Below are 15,536 nucleotides of genomic sequence, written 5' to 3'. Positions count from 1 at the left end.
CGTGGGCTGCGCAATGTCCCGCGTGGGCTGCACAATGTACTGCGTGGCTGTGCAATATACTACGTGGGCTGTGCTATACGCTACGCATACATATTCTAGAATACCCGATGCGTTAGAATCGGGCCACCATCTAGTACTGTATAAATGTGTATGTATATACTGTATAAATGTATGTGTGTGTATATACTGTATAAATGTGTGTGCATATACTGTATAAATGTATGTGTGTGTGTATGTACTGTATATAGGAATGTGTGTGTGTGTGTGTGTGTGTGTGTGTATATATACTGTATAAATGTATGTGTGTGTGTATACTGCATAAATGTGCGTGTGTGTGTGTGTGTGTGTGTGTGTGTGTGTGTATATATATATATATATATATATATATATATATATATATATATATAGGGACAGCACCAGAAAAAATACCGTGCACGCTTCCCTGACCAACATTCCAATGGCCTTTCAAACAGTAAACAAAAAGGGAAACGGCACAAAAAGATGTAAAAAAGAGGACTTTAATGCCCTGTGGCATGTCAACATTTCGGATAAAACAAAACCTTTTTCAAATGTGTGAGTATGTATACATGTAAGTGTGTGTGTGTGTGTGTGTGTGTGTGTGCGTATATATATATATATATATATATATATATATATATACACATATACAGTACAGATCAAAAGTTTGGACACCTTCTCATGTAAAGATTTTTCTGTATTTTCATGACTATGAAAATTGTAAATTCACACTGAAGGCATCAAAACTATGAATTAACACATGTGGAATTATATACTTAACAAAAAAGTGTGAAACAACTGAAAGTATGTCTTATATTCTAGTTTCTTCAAAGTAGCCACCTTTTGCTTTGATGACTGCCTTGCACACTTTTGGCATTCTCTTGATGAGCTTCAAGAGGTAGTCACCGAAAATGGTTTTCACTTAACAGGTGTTTCCTGTCAGGTTTAATAAGTGGGATTTCTTGCCTTATAAATGGGGTTGGGACCATCAGTTGTGTTGAGCAGAAGTCTGGTGGATACACAGCTGATAGTCCTACTGAATAGACTGTTAGCTGCTTTTTTCTTGCCATAATACAAATTCTAAGTAAAGAAAAACGCGTGGCCATCATTACTTTAAGAAATGAAGGTCAGTCAGTCCGAAAAATTGGGAAACTTTGAATGTGTCCCCAAGTGCAGTGGCAAAAACCATCAAGCGCTACAAAGAAACTGGCTCACATGAGGACCGCCTCAGGAAAGGAAGACCAAGAGTCACCTCTGCTTCTGAGGATAAGTTTATCCGAGTCACCAGCCTCAGAAATCGCATGTTAACAGCAGCTCAGATTAGAGACCAGGTCAATGCCACACAGAGTTCTAGCAGCAGACACATCTCTACAACAACTGTTAAGAGGAGACTTTGTGCAGCAGGCCTTCATGGTAAAATAGCTGCTAGGAAATCACTGCTAAGGACAGGCAACAAGCAGAAGAGACTTGTTTGGGCTAAAGAACACAAGGAATGGACATTAGACCAGTGGAAATCTGTGCTTTGGTCTGATGAGTCCAAATTTGAGATCTTTGGTTCCAACCACTGTGTCTTTGTGCGACGCAGAAAAGGTGACCGGATGGACTCTACATGCTTGGTTCCCACCGTGAAGCATGGAGGAGGAGGTGTGATGGTGTGGGGGTGCTTTGCTGGTGACACTGTTGGGGATTTGTTCAAAATTGAAGGCATACTGAGCCAGCATGGCTACCACAGCATCTTGCAGTGGCATGCTATTCCATCCGATTTGCTTTTAGTTGGACCATCATTTATTTTTCAACAGGACAATGACCCCAAACACACCTCCAGGCTATATAAGGGCTATTTGACCAAGAAGGAGAGTGATGGGGTACTACGACAGATGACCTGGCCTCCACAGTCACCAGAATTGAACCCAATCGAGATGGTGTGGGGTGAGCTGGACCGCAGAGAGAAGGCAAAAGGGCCAACAAGTGCTAAGCATCTCTGGGAACTCATTCAAGATTGTTGGAAGACCATTTCCGGTGACTACCTCTTGAAGCTCATCAAGAGAATGCCAAAAGTGTGCAAAGCTGTCATCAAAGCAAAAGGTGGCTACTTTGAAGAACCTAGAATATAAGACATATTTTCAGTAGTTTCATACTTTTTTGTTAAGTATATAATTCCACATGTGTTAATTCATAGTTATGATGCCTTCAGTGTGAATTTACAATTTTCATAGTCATGAAAATACAGAAAAATCTTTAAATGAGAAGGTGTGTCCAAACTTTTGGTCTGTACTGTATGTATAAAAACTTCCTTCTCATCCCCAATGGGAGTGGTCTTTGTTGTCCTTTCTCATTCTCGGGTCCTCTACCAGAGGCCTGGGAGTTTGAGAGTTCTGCGCAGGATCTTAGCTGTTCCCAGCATTGCGCTTTTCAGGACAGAGAGCTCAGATGTTGCTCCTGGGATCTGTTGCAGCAATTTTTACAACTTAGGTGTCACTGCTCCAAGAGCTCCTATCACCACTGGAATCACTGTTCCCTTCACCTTCCACATCTTCTCCAGTTCTCCTTTGAGGCACTGGTATTTCTCCAGCGTCTGATATTCCTTCCTTCTGATGTTGCTGTAACTTGGCACTGCCACATATCATTGCTGTCTTCTGATCCTTGTCTATTATCACAATGTCTGGTTGGTTAGCCAACACCTGCTTATCCGTCTGGATCTTGAAGTCCCACAGGATTTTAGCCCTTTTATTCTCCATCACTTTTTTTGGGGTCTCCCACTTGGACTTGGGGGGGGGGGGGCTTAGCTCATATGCTGTGCTGATGTTCCTGTATACAATTCCCGCTACTTGGTTGTGGCGTTTGGTATATGCTGTTCCTGCTTGCATTTTGCATCCTGCCACTATGTGTTGGACAGTTTCTGAGGTTTCTTTGCACCTTGGGTCTTGTCTTGTGTGGTAGATTCCTGCTTCTATGGATCTGGTACTTAGTGCTTGCTCTTGTGCCGCTATGATAAGTGCCTCTGTGCTGTCTCTGCCTATATATAATTTTTGTGTGTACATGTGTGCATGTGTTATGTATGAAAGTGCATGTATTGTAGGGATCCACGCTCTCAGGTAGGCATTAAGTAGTGTTCAGACAGGCAATGGACTGTGATCCAAGCATGTGCAGTTTTATTGCTTTCACAAAATTTCAAGTGATTCAAAACCAAAAATGGCCTCTTCTCGGCACAAAGGTATAACAGCATATAAACAGTTCATTTAGCAGGGCACACCAATGTCAGTGCGGGCTCACCCAAACAGATTACAGTCCTTTATCCTGGAACAAACTTTACACACAGAAGAGGTAAATTCCTACCAGTCTCTGTATCCCCCTTAGCCTGAGCTTCCAGCGCCAAACAGAAGTGTTCAACTCTGCACACAGTTCACACTGAACAGGTTGCAGCTTCCACATAATTTTCTGCAGCTGCTACAACACACAGACTGTTCTGCTTTTCTAGCTGAGCCATGCAATCAGGGTCGTACTGGCCCACCGGAGAACCAGGCAATGACACCTGCTGGCATATTGGCCAGCAGCTGCCTAAGGCCCTCACTTCTCTAGGGGTCCCCAGCTAGTGGCTATGGGGCCCCTGAGTCAAGGGGGCCCGCCCTGTGCCAGTGGAGGCCAGTGGAGCAGCAGAGGGTGAAATGAAGTCACGCCTGTGCCCGCTGTTAAAGAGAAATGAATATTCATGCTTTCCCACGCCCCCATGTAACACTGCCCGCATGTAAAGCCCCACCACCACCGCACCACTCTCTCACACTCACACACAAAGCACTGCACCACATACACGAACGCGGACAGACAGACAGCACCACCCACCTCTCGCAGCACATCCCGGCGTCCTGCTTCCTGCCCACTACTTCCTGTCTGAGACAGCACAGCTAGATGACGTCATCACTCAGCGCGCGGCTGTTTCAGACAGAAAGCTGCCAGTGAGGAAGAGGCTGCCAGGATCTGCTGCAAGAGGTGAGTGGTGCTGTGTGTCTGTCTGCGTGCGTGTGTGTATGTGGTTCGGTACTTTGTGTGTGAGTGTGAGAGAGTGGTGCAGTGGTATGTATGTATGTGGTGCGGTGCTTTGTGTGTGTGAGTGAAAGAGATTGGTGCTGTGTGTGTGTGTGTGTGTATTGGATATGTGCTTATTGGAGATTGGCAATGATGGGGTGGTGGGGAAGGAGGCAATGATGGAGGTAGCGAAATGGGCAATGATAGGGTGGTGGGGAAGAAGGCAATGATGGTTATGGTGGAAAGGACAATGGTGGTGGGGGAGGCAATGATGGAGGTGTTGAAATGGGCAATGATGGGGTGGTGGAGGAGAAAGCAATGATGGTTGTGGTGTAAAGGACAATGATGGTAGTGGTGGAAAAGACAATGGTGATGGTGGAATGGGCAATGATGGGGGTTGTGGGAAGAAGGCAATGATGGAGCTGGTGGAAAGGACAATGATAGGGTTGATGGGGGAGAAGGCAGTGATGGGGTGGAGGGGAAGAACAATGATGGAGGTAGAGAGGGGCAGCATTATACCCTATGAGGGGGCTGCATTATACTTTATGAGGTGGCTACATTATATTCTGTGGGGGGACTGCATTATTCTCTCAGGGGACTACATTATATTCTAGGTGGCTACATCCTACTATATGAGGGGGCCACAGTATACTCTATGGGGGGCGACATTATATTCTGTGGTGGGGCTGCATTATTCTCTAAGGGTACTACATTATATTTTGGGGGGTTACATCACACTATATGAGGGGGCAGCATTATGCCCTATGAGGGTGCTGCAGTATACTCTATGTGGGGCTGCATTATACCCTATGAGGGTGCTACATTCTATTCTATGGTGGGAACTGCATTATACGTTATGAGGGGTTGCATTATATTTTGTGGGGTGCTGCATTATATTCTACAAGGTGGGCTGCATTATATTCTATGAGAGGGGGCTGCATTATATTCTTTGAGGGGGCTACATAATTTTATGAGGGGGCTGCATTATATTCTATGAGGGAGGCTACATTATATTCTATGAGGGAGGCTATATTATATTCTATGAGGGAGGCTATATTATATTCTATGAGGGGGCTACATTATATTCTTTGAGGGGGCTACATTATATTCTATGAGGGGGGCTACCCCTACCCCTGTTACATAATTAAGACGTGTACTACCTTATATTATACCCTGATATTAGTGTGTTTTACAACACAATTGGTGGTCTTGTATTTAATTCTATGTAGCTACATAGTGGGCCCCAAGAATTATTTTCTCTGGTGGGCCCAAGGTGCTCCAGTCCGACGCTGCATGCAATTGCTATTCAGACAGAGATCTTGTCACTTTCCCAGCTATAGCTCACATTTGGGATGGTATCTCACCAGCTTCAGCACACACGACTCTGCTCAACATCTAGCAGACTGACTGACCAAGGTGAACCCATTTCCTGGTTATTAGCTAAAGCTTGCCAGACGCATCTAATTAAGACCTACAGTACTAGGATTTAACCCAGTCCTACCTGGCTTTGCTACAGTATATATGTGTATGTGTGCATATATGTAATACTGTATGTATATGTATGTATGCGTGTATGTACAACTGGATACATGACTAGCATTTTATATACTAACTTGAACCACAAGCATACAGTGTATGCCATATATTTCTGGCTTACATTATGGTAAATCAGTCTGTCTGTGGTTGGCCCCACCACATTTGATAAACCTTGCCCACTTTAAAGAAATGTGACAGGTGACGCAGAATTGAGAGGGTCGTAACATTTTTGCCCATTTACCTAGTGCACCATATTTCACAACTTTGATGCCAGTAACCCGGCAGAGTGGTCATGATCAATACAGACTGTTTACTTCATGTATTAATCAAAATACTAACTCCAGCAATAAACTACTCTATGACAACATACCAAAAGGTGAGCATTTTATTCAATAATTTACTGTTACTTTATAGTTCCAACCGACTTTGCAAAGCTGTACACAGATTATTACACATATCAAACCCTGTCCCCACTGGAGCTCAAAATCTAATGTCTCCTGTTTTATGGCCCCCAAATGAGCCTTCAAATTCAAGCATCCAATCATATGGAATAATATAGATTTGAGCACCCATCAGGACTTAAAATATTCACGAACAATTATTAATTACTGCACTCCTGTTAATACTACGGGGGGTAATGGTAGAAGACACCATCCTGCCATCATTTACACTAAAAAGATCATAACTAGAGAATAAGGTTCTGAGGAAATTCTCAAGGAATTGATATTTATGAGATGCAAATAGCCCTACTAAAAAACATGATTCTCGCCATCACTGTGACTATGATATGCAACCAACCAGAGGAGGGCATTGCAAAACTGCAACTGGCAGATTACATGCTAAAGTGGCCATAAATACAGAATAAAAGCAACTGTACTGTAGTGTCCATACATACAGGATAAGAGAAGTGATAGTGTGCGGTGTCCATAAATATAGAATAAGAGAAGTGGTACTGTGCGGTGTCCATATATACACAATAAGAGAAGAGGTACTGTGCGGTATCCATATATACACAATAAGAGAAGAGGTACTGTGCGGTATCCATACATACACAGACTAATAAAAGTTCTATTGTGCATTGTCCACATTTACAGGATAAGAGAAGTGGTACTGTGCAGTATCCATATATACAGAATTAAGCAGTGGTTCAGTACAGTGTCTCTACATACAGGATAAGAAAAGTGATAGTGTGAAGTGTCCATAATCTACTATATAATTGTCTAAGGGTCACTTCCGTCTTTCTGTCTGTCCTTCTGTCTTTCTTTCTGTCTGTCACGGATATTCATTGGTCGCGGCCTCTGTCTGTCATGGAAATCCAAGTCGCTGATTGGTCGTGGCAAAACGCCCACGACCATTGCCACGACCAATCAGCGATGGCCATAGTCTGGCAGCGAAATGACCGCTGCTTTATTGCCCTGCAGTCAGCGCTGAGCGCTCACACAGGGTTAATGCCAGCGTTAACAGACCGCGGTGTTACGCACTCCGTTAACGCAGCTATTAACCCTGTGTGACCAACTTTTTACTATTGATGCTGCGTATGCAGCATCAATAGTAAAAAGATCTAATGTTACAAATAATAATAATAAAAAAAAAGGTTATTCTCACCTTCCGACGTCGCGGCAGGTTCCGGTGCCAAGGATGCTATGCGCGAAGGACCTGCCATGACGTCACGGTCATGTGACCGCGACATCATCACTGGTCCTGCGCTCATACCAACCCTGGGAACGGAAGATGCCGCGTGGCACACAGGCGCCAGGACTTCAAGGGGCCTTCGGAATTTGAGTATATGTTTATTTTTTATTTTACGTCTTTTTTAACCACGCATATAGTGCCCACATTGCTATATACTACGTGGGCTGTGTTACATACTGCGTGGGCTCTGTTATATACTACATCTCTGTGTTATATACTATGTAGCTGTGCAATATACTATGTGGCTGTGTCGGTTCTGTCATATACTACATCGACTGTGCAATATACTATGTAGCTATGCAATATACTACGTGCCTCTACAATATACTACGTGGCTATGTTATATACTTCGTGGCTCTGCTATATACTACGTCGCTGACCAATATACTACATAGCTGTGCAATACACTACGTAGCTGTGCAATACACTACGTGACTGTGTTATATGCTACGTGGCTGTGCAATATACTACGTGCCTGTGCAATATACTATGTGGCTCTACAATATACTACGTGGCTATGTTATTTACTACGTGGCTCTGCTATATACTACGTGGCTGACCAATATACTACATACCTGTGCAATACACTATGTGGCTATGTTATATACTACGTGGCTGTGTTATATACTATGTAGCTCTGCTATATGCTACGTACGCTGTGTTACATACTATGTAGCTCTGTTATATACTATGTAGCTATGTTATATACTGCGTCGGTTGTGTTATATACTACGGCACTGTGCAATATAGTACGTAGCCTGTGCTATATACTACGTACATATTCTAGAATACTCGATACGTTAGAATCGGGCAACCATCTAGTTATAGAAAAAGAGCAGGGGTACTGTGCAGTTTCCATACATACATGATAATAGCAGTGCTATTGCGCAATGTCATATATACAGGATACGAGATTTGGTACTGTGCAGTGTCCATATATAAAAGACAAAGATGTTGTACTGTGCAGTGTCCATATATACAGGACAAGAGATGTGGTACTCTGCAGTATCCATATATACAAGACAAAAGATGTGGTACTGTGCAGTGTCCATATATACAAGATAAGAGATGTGGTACTGTGCAGTGTCCATATATACAGGACAAGAGATGTGGTACTCTGCAGTATCCATATATACAAGACAAAAGATGTTGTACTGTGCAGTGTCCATATATACAGGACAAGAGATGTGGTACTCTGCAGTATCCATATATACAAGACAAAAGATGTGGCACTGTGCAGTGTCCATATATACAAGACAAAAGATGTGGTACTGTGCAGTGTCCATTTATACAGGATAAGAGACGTGGTATTGTGCAGTGTCCATATATACACAGGATAAGAGACGTGGTACTGTGCAATGCCCATATTTACACCATAAAGATTTACATTTATGACCAGCAGCGTGGCTAATGTTCTGCAGCGAGGCAGTATATAACGGCACAGTATAAACTGCTCATTAATGTACCCCCTGTTGACTGCAGGGTTGATCATAATTGAGACTTTTTTTATTGTCTATACTATATTGCTGGGATAACTATGGAGATTATACAGAAGTCATTATCCAACTTTTTGAAATCCTGATCCATTCGTTATCTCTAACTCCGTGACGAGGGACATTTCTATCTCCGATACAACATATTCATTAATTGTAATTGTAATTAATTGTAATGCTTTGTTATGTAGTATAGTATGCATGCAGTTAGATCACATATAGAATATAAAGTAATATTCAGCATATACAATAAAACACAGTAGACTATATAAATTCTGGCTACTCGGTAGAGTTCAATAGCATTAGGTTTATCATCTTTATAGCAATTAACCCACAAATATTAGAATGAAGCAATTACATAAACATTAGTACGGTAATTTGTATTATAACAAATTAATTTAAAAGTTTGCATTTAAAAATAATTTATACTTTTTGCCTTAGGAAATGGATGTTACATTAACTTTTTCTGTGAAAGTGGCACACTAAACCAAGCACACCTAGCCACTTCTAGTAGTATAACTGTGCCAACCAACCCAAGCAATGCCAGCCCTGCAAGTGAATTACATCAAAAGTGCAATGGAAATTAAACAATAAGGACAAAAAAAAAAATTAAACCTTGTTACAAACTGCCATCATCTATAGGACAAATAAAACAGCAATATAAATTATATACTATGCAAATATTTAAGGCCAACAATGGTAATCCAAACTAAATCTCTTACTATGAAGACCGGTGCAAGGTCTGAAGATAAAGCTTTTAGGTCCAGAAGAAAGCTGAAATTTACTCTGACCAACAAGTTTCCACAGCTCAATTTGTAGCAGCAGCAGGAGGATAGGGAGGAGAAATCCCAATAATCCTTAGTGGAGTGTGTAAAGGAAGCAGGATTAGGAGATGAGCCAGAAGTATCTGTGTCAGCACCAAGGAGCATTAGCAAGAGCCCTTAGGACACAGGATGGGGAGAGAGTGGAATAGACAATTGGCCATGGGATGCACCTTCTATACCCATCACAGGTGACCAGAGAGGTCAAAGCAAAGCTTGGGGTTAGGAGGAGGGTGGCTAAATGTGTACTATACCTGTGAGCGACTCAGGTGTCCAGAGAAGAAGAGCAAGAAAGGTTTGCCAGATTTAAGCTTCATGATGAACCCTGCCTATTTCTAAGGCTTGGAGAATGTAGACCTTGCCCAGAATCGCCTCTACAACTCCTTATGATCATCTTTGTAGCCCACTATATAAATTAGCTTGGTGTCATTTAAAGAATAGAGCAGGACTGCTGCAGTGCAGCCAATCAACAAGCTTTTCCGGTGTGGGCACTTCCAGCTCAATCACAGCCATGTCAAGTATTGGCAAGGCTGTGATTGGCCTGCACGATATGTAAAAAAATAAATAATTTAAAAAAAAGATGTGGGGTCTCCCCTATTCTTGATAACCAGCGCAGGTATCCATGTTATGTAAATAAAAGCTTATAACCTGATGTTAAATTCAACCATTGGTTGTATAAATTATTCTTTTGAAAGCTGAAACCCTCCGAAATGTGGTTTAGGTTAAGAAAATAAATTGGCATCAATGCAGAAATATTGATCAGTTAATGGACACAGAATGGTCAGATTTTGGCAAGACAAAGGTTTTGTCGCCCACAGAAAGTAATGTGATATTCAAACAAATAATGAACTTAAAATACAAATATATGTTGCATAACATTGGTGAATGAAGTTGTGGTGCTATTAGAGTCATATTTAATATTTTGTGTGACTTCCATGAGCTTGAAGGACTGCATCCATGCGGTTCAACAATGATTCATACAATTTATTAATGAAGTCATCAGGAATAGCAAAGAATGCAGTCTCCCAGAGTTCATCTAGATTCTTTGGTTTTGTCTTCCAAGCTTCCTCTTTCATCCTACCCCAAACATGCTCAATGATGTCCATGTCTGGTGACTGGTCTGGCCAGTCCTTGAGCACCTTGATCTTTTTTGCCTGGAGGAACTTTGTTGTAGAGATGAATGTATGAGATGGAGCACCATCCTGCTGCAGAATTTGACCCCTTTTATGATTTGGAATATATGAGGTAGCTAATACTTCTTGATATTTTAGGCTAGTGATATTGCCTTCCACCTTGCAAATGTTTTCCACACCTCCATACTGATTGTAACCCCAGACCATAACCTTTCCACCACCAAATTTAACTGCTTTCGGGGTGTATTTTGGATCTATACGGGCTCTAGTAGGTTTCCTGCAGTATTTGCAGCGGCTGTGGTGTAATTCTACTGAATATTCATCAGAGAAATCCGCCTTCTGCCACGTTTCCAGCGTCCATCTGTTTAGCAGGCTGTGGGACTTTGCAAATGCCACACGGTTTTTTATTTGCCTTTTGTTTAGTGCTGGCTTCTGGGCACTGATTTGACCATGGAGGTCATTTCGAGGCAGAATCCTACAAACTGTTTTAGTTGACACAGGGATTTGGGTTGACCAGGCCTGTTGGAGCTCTGCTGCAGTGGAAGAGAGGCTTGCTTTGGATTTTCTAACCAACAAACGTTCCTCCTGAGCTGTTGTCTTGCGGGGTCTGCCGGACCTGGGCTTGTCAAACACATCTCCAGTCTCTTCAAATCTTTTTTTAATTCTTTGTACTTGACGATGAGACACATTAAAGGTGCCAGCCACCTCTGCAGTGGATCTGGTCTTCAGCCTCTTGATAATCCAGGCTTTTGTCGCAGGGTGGATTTTTGGCATGTTGTCAGAGCTCAAGTTGAAGTTCAAGTGAAGGTCTGGGGTGCTGGGTTTCTTTTTATACAAACACACTAATTAACCGATCATTTACTGAGCACAGGTGAGGATGTAAACTAGGATTAGGTGCATTATATGACCAGGCGACAAAACTTTTGTCTTGCCAAAATCTGACCATTCTGTGTCCATTAACTGATCAATATTTCTGCATTGATGCCAATTTATTTTCTTAACCTAAACAACATTTCGGAGGGTTTCAGCTTTCAAAAGAATAATTTATACAACCAATAGATGAATTTAACGTCAGGTTATAAGCTTTTATTTACATAACATGGATAAGCGACATAACTTCTGTCAGGAAGTGTATTATGGAAGTGCCTTTTCTGGGGCTGCTGCGGGCTGCTCTTTTTATGCTGGGGAGGGCAAATATCCATGTTCCCTTCCCAGCCTAAGAATACCAGCAGCCAGCTGTCTGTTTTAACTTGGCTGGTTATCAAAAATAAGGGGTAGGCCACATCATTTTTGGGGGGTCCCCATTTTTAATAACCAGTAAAGGCTATGCAGACAGCTTTGAGCTGATATTAATAGCTTAGGAAACTGGATATGGATATTGGCCCCTTCCCAGAATAACAACACCAGCTCTCAGCTATCAGCTGTCCCTCAGCTGGTTAGTAAAATTAAGGGGGACCCCAAGCCATTTTTTAAAATTATTTATTCAATAAATACATGTATAGTAAGTTACACATGCACTGCACTAATTATATATCTCACTGCAAAGAGCCATAATCTGAATGCTAAAGTTCAAGGTCTGTACCAGACCACTAGTTCCCTGTACCGAACCCCAAACATGGACTTCAAACTGGAAGTGAATTGATTGCGCCTAAAAAAGCTTGGTGAAAGGGTGCATCGCAACCAATCACCAAGTTTTATAACTGTGGTCACTTCTTGCTGCATCACAGCCATGCCAAGAATTGGCAGAGCAGCAGGTGAGATGGCCTGTACAAAAGGCGTATCATGGGTTGCGCCATTATCAACATTGTCAGGCAGGAGAAAAGAGTGCCATGCAACCTAGTGCATACAGCCTCTATATTTCGTCTTTACAGACTGATTATTATTGGCCATAGAACCTAGTACACAGTGAATATTCAGCCTTGTGTATAGTGTCCGTCCAGCCTGGTGCACACTGCACTTCCAGCATGGGGTTTACTGATCATCCAGCCTGGTGCACAGTTCACTTTCAGCGTTGTGCATAGTGCCTGTCCAGCCTAGTGCACAGTGCATTTCCAGCGTGGTTTACAGTGCCCATCCAGCATGGTGCACAGTCCACTTCCAGTTTGGTGTATAGTGCCCATACAGCCTGGTGCACAGTCCACTTCCAGTTTGGTGTATAGTGCCCATACAGCCTGGTGCACAGTCCACTTCCAGTGTGGTGTATAGTGCCCTCACAGCCTGGTGCACAATCCACTTCCAATGTTGTGATGTTGTGTATAATCCCGTACACCTTGGTGCACAGTACACTACCAGGGTGGTTAATAGTGTCCATCCAGCCTGGTGTACAGTTCACTTCCTGAGTGGTGTATAGTGCTCATACAGTGGATACGGAAAGTATTCAGACCCCTTTAAATTTTTCACTCTTTGTTTCATTGCAGCTATTTGGTAAATTCAAAAAAGTTCATTTTTTCACATTACTGTACACTCTGCACCCCATCTTGACTGAAAAAAACATAAATGTAGAAATTTTTGCTACTTTATTAAAAAAGAAAAACTGAAATATCACATTGTCATAGTTATTCAGACCCTTTGCTCAGTAATGAGTAGAAGCACCCTTTTGAGCTAGTACAGCCATGAGTCCTCTAGGGAATGATGCAACAAGTCTTTCACACCTGGATTTGGAGATCCTCTGCCATTTTTCCTTGCAGATCCTCTCCAGTTCCGTCAGGTTGGATGGTGAACGTTGGTGGACAGCCATTTTCAGGTCTCTCCAGAGTTGATCAATTGGGTTTAGGTCAGGGCTCTGGCTGGGCACAAACATGTTCTGAAGCCACTCCTTTGTTATTTTAGCTATGTGCTTAGGGTCATTGTCTCATTGGAAGGTGAACCTTCGGACAAGTCTGAGGTCCAGAAAACTCTGGAAAAGGTTTTCATCCAGGATATCTCTGCACTTGGCTGCATTCATGTATCCTTCAATGGAAACTAGTCGTCCTGTCCCTGCAGCTGAAAAACACCCCCATAGCATGATGCTGCCACCACCATGTTTCACTGTTGGGATTGTATTGGGCAGGTGATGAGCAGTGCCTGGTTTTCTCCACACATACCGCTTAGAATTATCACCAAAAGGGTCTATCTTCGTCTCAGCAGACCAGAGAACCTTATTTATCATAGTCTGGGAGTCCTTCATGTGTTTTTTAGCAAATTCTATGCGGGCTTTCATATGTCTTGCACTGCGGAGAGGCTTCTGTAGTGCCACTCTGCCATAAAGACCCAACTGATGGAGGGCTGCAGTGATAGTTGACTTTGTGGAAGTTTCTCCCATTTCCCTACTGCATCTCTGGAGCTCAGCCACAGTGATCTTGGGGTTCTTCTTTACCTCTCTCACCAAGGCTCTTTTCCCACGATTGCTCAGTTTGGCTGGACAACCAGGTCTAGGAAGACTTCTGGTGGTCCAAAACTTCTTCCATTTAAGGATTATGGAGGCCACTGTGCTGTTAGGAACCTTTAGTACTGCAGAAATTCTGTTGTAACCTTGGCCAGATTTGTGCCTTGCCACAATTCTGTCTCGGAGCTCCTTGGCCAGTTCCTTTGACCTTATGATTCTCATTTGGTCTGACATGCACTGTGAGCTGTGAGGTCTTATATAGACAGGTGTGTGCCTTTCCAAATCAACTCCTATCAGTTTAATTAAACACAGCTGGCCTCCAATGAAGGAGTAGAACCATCTCAAGGAGGATCACAAGGAAATGGACAGCATGTGATTTAAATATGAGTGTCTGAGCAAAGGGTCTGAATACTTATGACTGTTATATTTCAGTTTTTCTTTTCTATTAATTTTCAAAAATTTCTACATTTCTGTTTTTTTTTTCAGTCAAGACGTGGTGCAGACTGTACATTAATGTGAAAAAAGTGAACTTTTTTTTTTAATTTACCAAATGGCTGCAATGAAACAAAGCATAAATAATTTAAAGGGGACTGAATACTTTCCGTACCCACAGTAAATATGAGGAGAGCATAAAATAAGGGACGTGCTCATGGTGCTGCTGATAGTGATGGTGGAGCTGCAGCAGGGATTGGACATGGTCATTCTTTACCTGCTAGATGCCCAAATACATCTTCTTCTCAAGCACGCAGGTTGACATCTTTTCATAGGCCTGAGTACTGCTGGCAGAATGGTTAGGCCACAAGATATTGAAAAGGGGTAGATTGGATGGTTGACAGTGGCCCCAGATTCTTGGCATTGTCTTCCACCCGTTTCTCTGCAGAAAGCACAGATTTGGTACCTGAGGATCATAGCCATCTTTCTTGCACCTCACCCCCTTGCAAAACAACCAAGCTGTCTAAGTCTAGGTTCACATTTGCGGTTGAGTCCGCAGCGTATTGTCTGCAAGCTCATGATATTGCAGCTTTTTTTATACGCATCAGATTATGCATGATGGCAAAAAAACTGCAGCGTTTGCATGCGTTTTTACATGCGTTTGTTCTTTTTATGCGCATGCGTTTGATATTTCCAGGAGGGCGTGTTTCAATGGGCATGTCTAAATCAGTTCCTGGACATGCACAGTTCAAAGTGCATCGAACGCATGCGTATGCAAAGACATGCGAACACATGCGTTCCCATAGACAGTAATGCGGTTTTTAACGCACTCATCTGCATGCGCATGCCTGCGCATATTTGAAGGACATTTGCTGCCTCAAAAATTCCAACATGGTGGGTTAGCCGCGCCCCGCCGCACACCGCTAAAAAACGCATTCGTAAGCAAATGCGGGACGCATGCACCTGCGTCTACAATGTTAAAGATAGGAAATCAAGACGCATGTGGATGTATGCATCAGAAACA

General features: G+C 42.6%; 1 protein-coding gene across 1 annotated transcript in view; it reads right to left on the bottom strand.

Moving 5' to 3' along the window:
* Positions 1-9,553, bottom strand: part of SAG (S-antigen visual arrestin) — a 49,556-nt gene extending 40,003 nt beyond the window's left edge. The window contains exon 1 of the mRNA XM_077291082.1: positions 9,485-9,553. The gene's annotated coding sequence lies outside the window, so the exon portion shown is untranslated. The remainder of the gene's footprint in view (positions 1-9,484) is intronic.
* Positions 9,554-15,536: the final 5,983 nt, after the last annotated feature.

This window comes from Ranitomeya variabilis, chromosome 2 (genome assembly GCF_051348905.1).
Source record: "Ranitomeya variabilis isolate aRanVar5 chromosome 2, aRanVar5.hap1, whole genome shotgun sequence".
Taxonomy (NCBI): Eukaryota; Metazoa; Chordata; class Amphibia; order Anura; family Dendrobatidae; genus Ranitomeya; species Ranitomeya variabilis.
The sequence above is the reverse complement of the archived record's forward strand: the minus strand, read 5'-3'. Positions and strand labels throughout refer to the sequence as shown.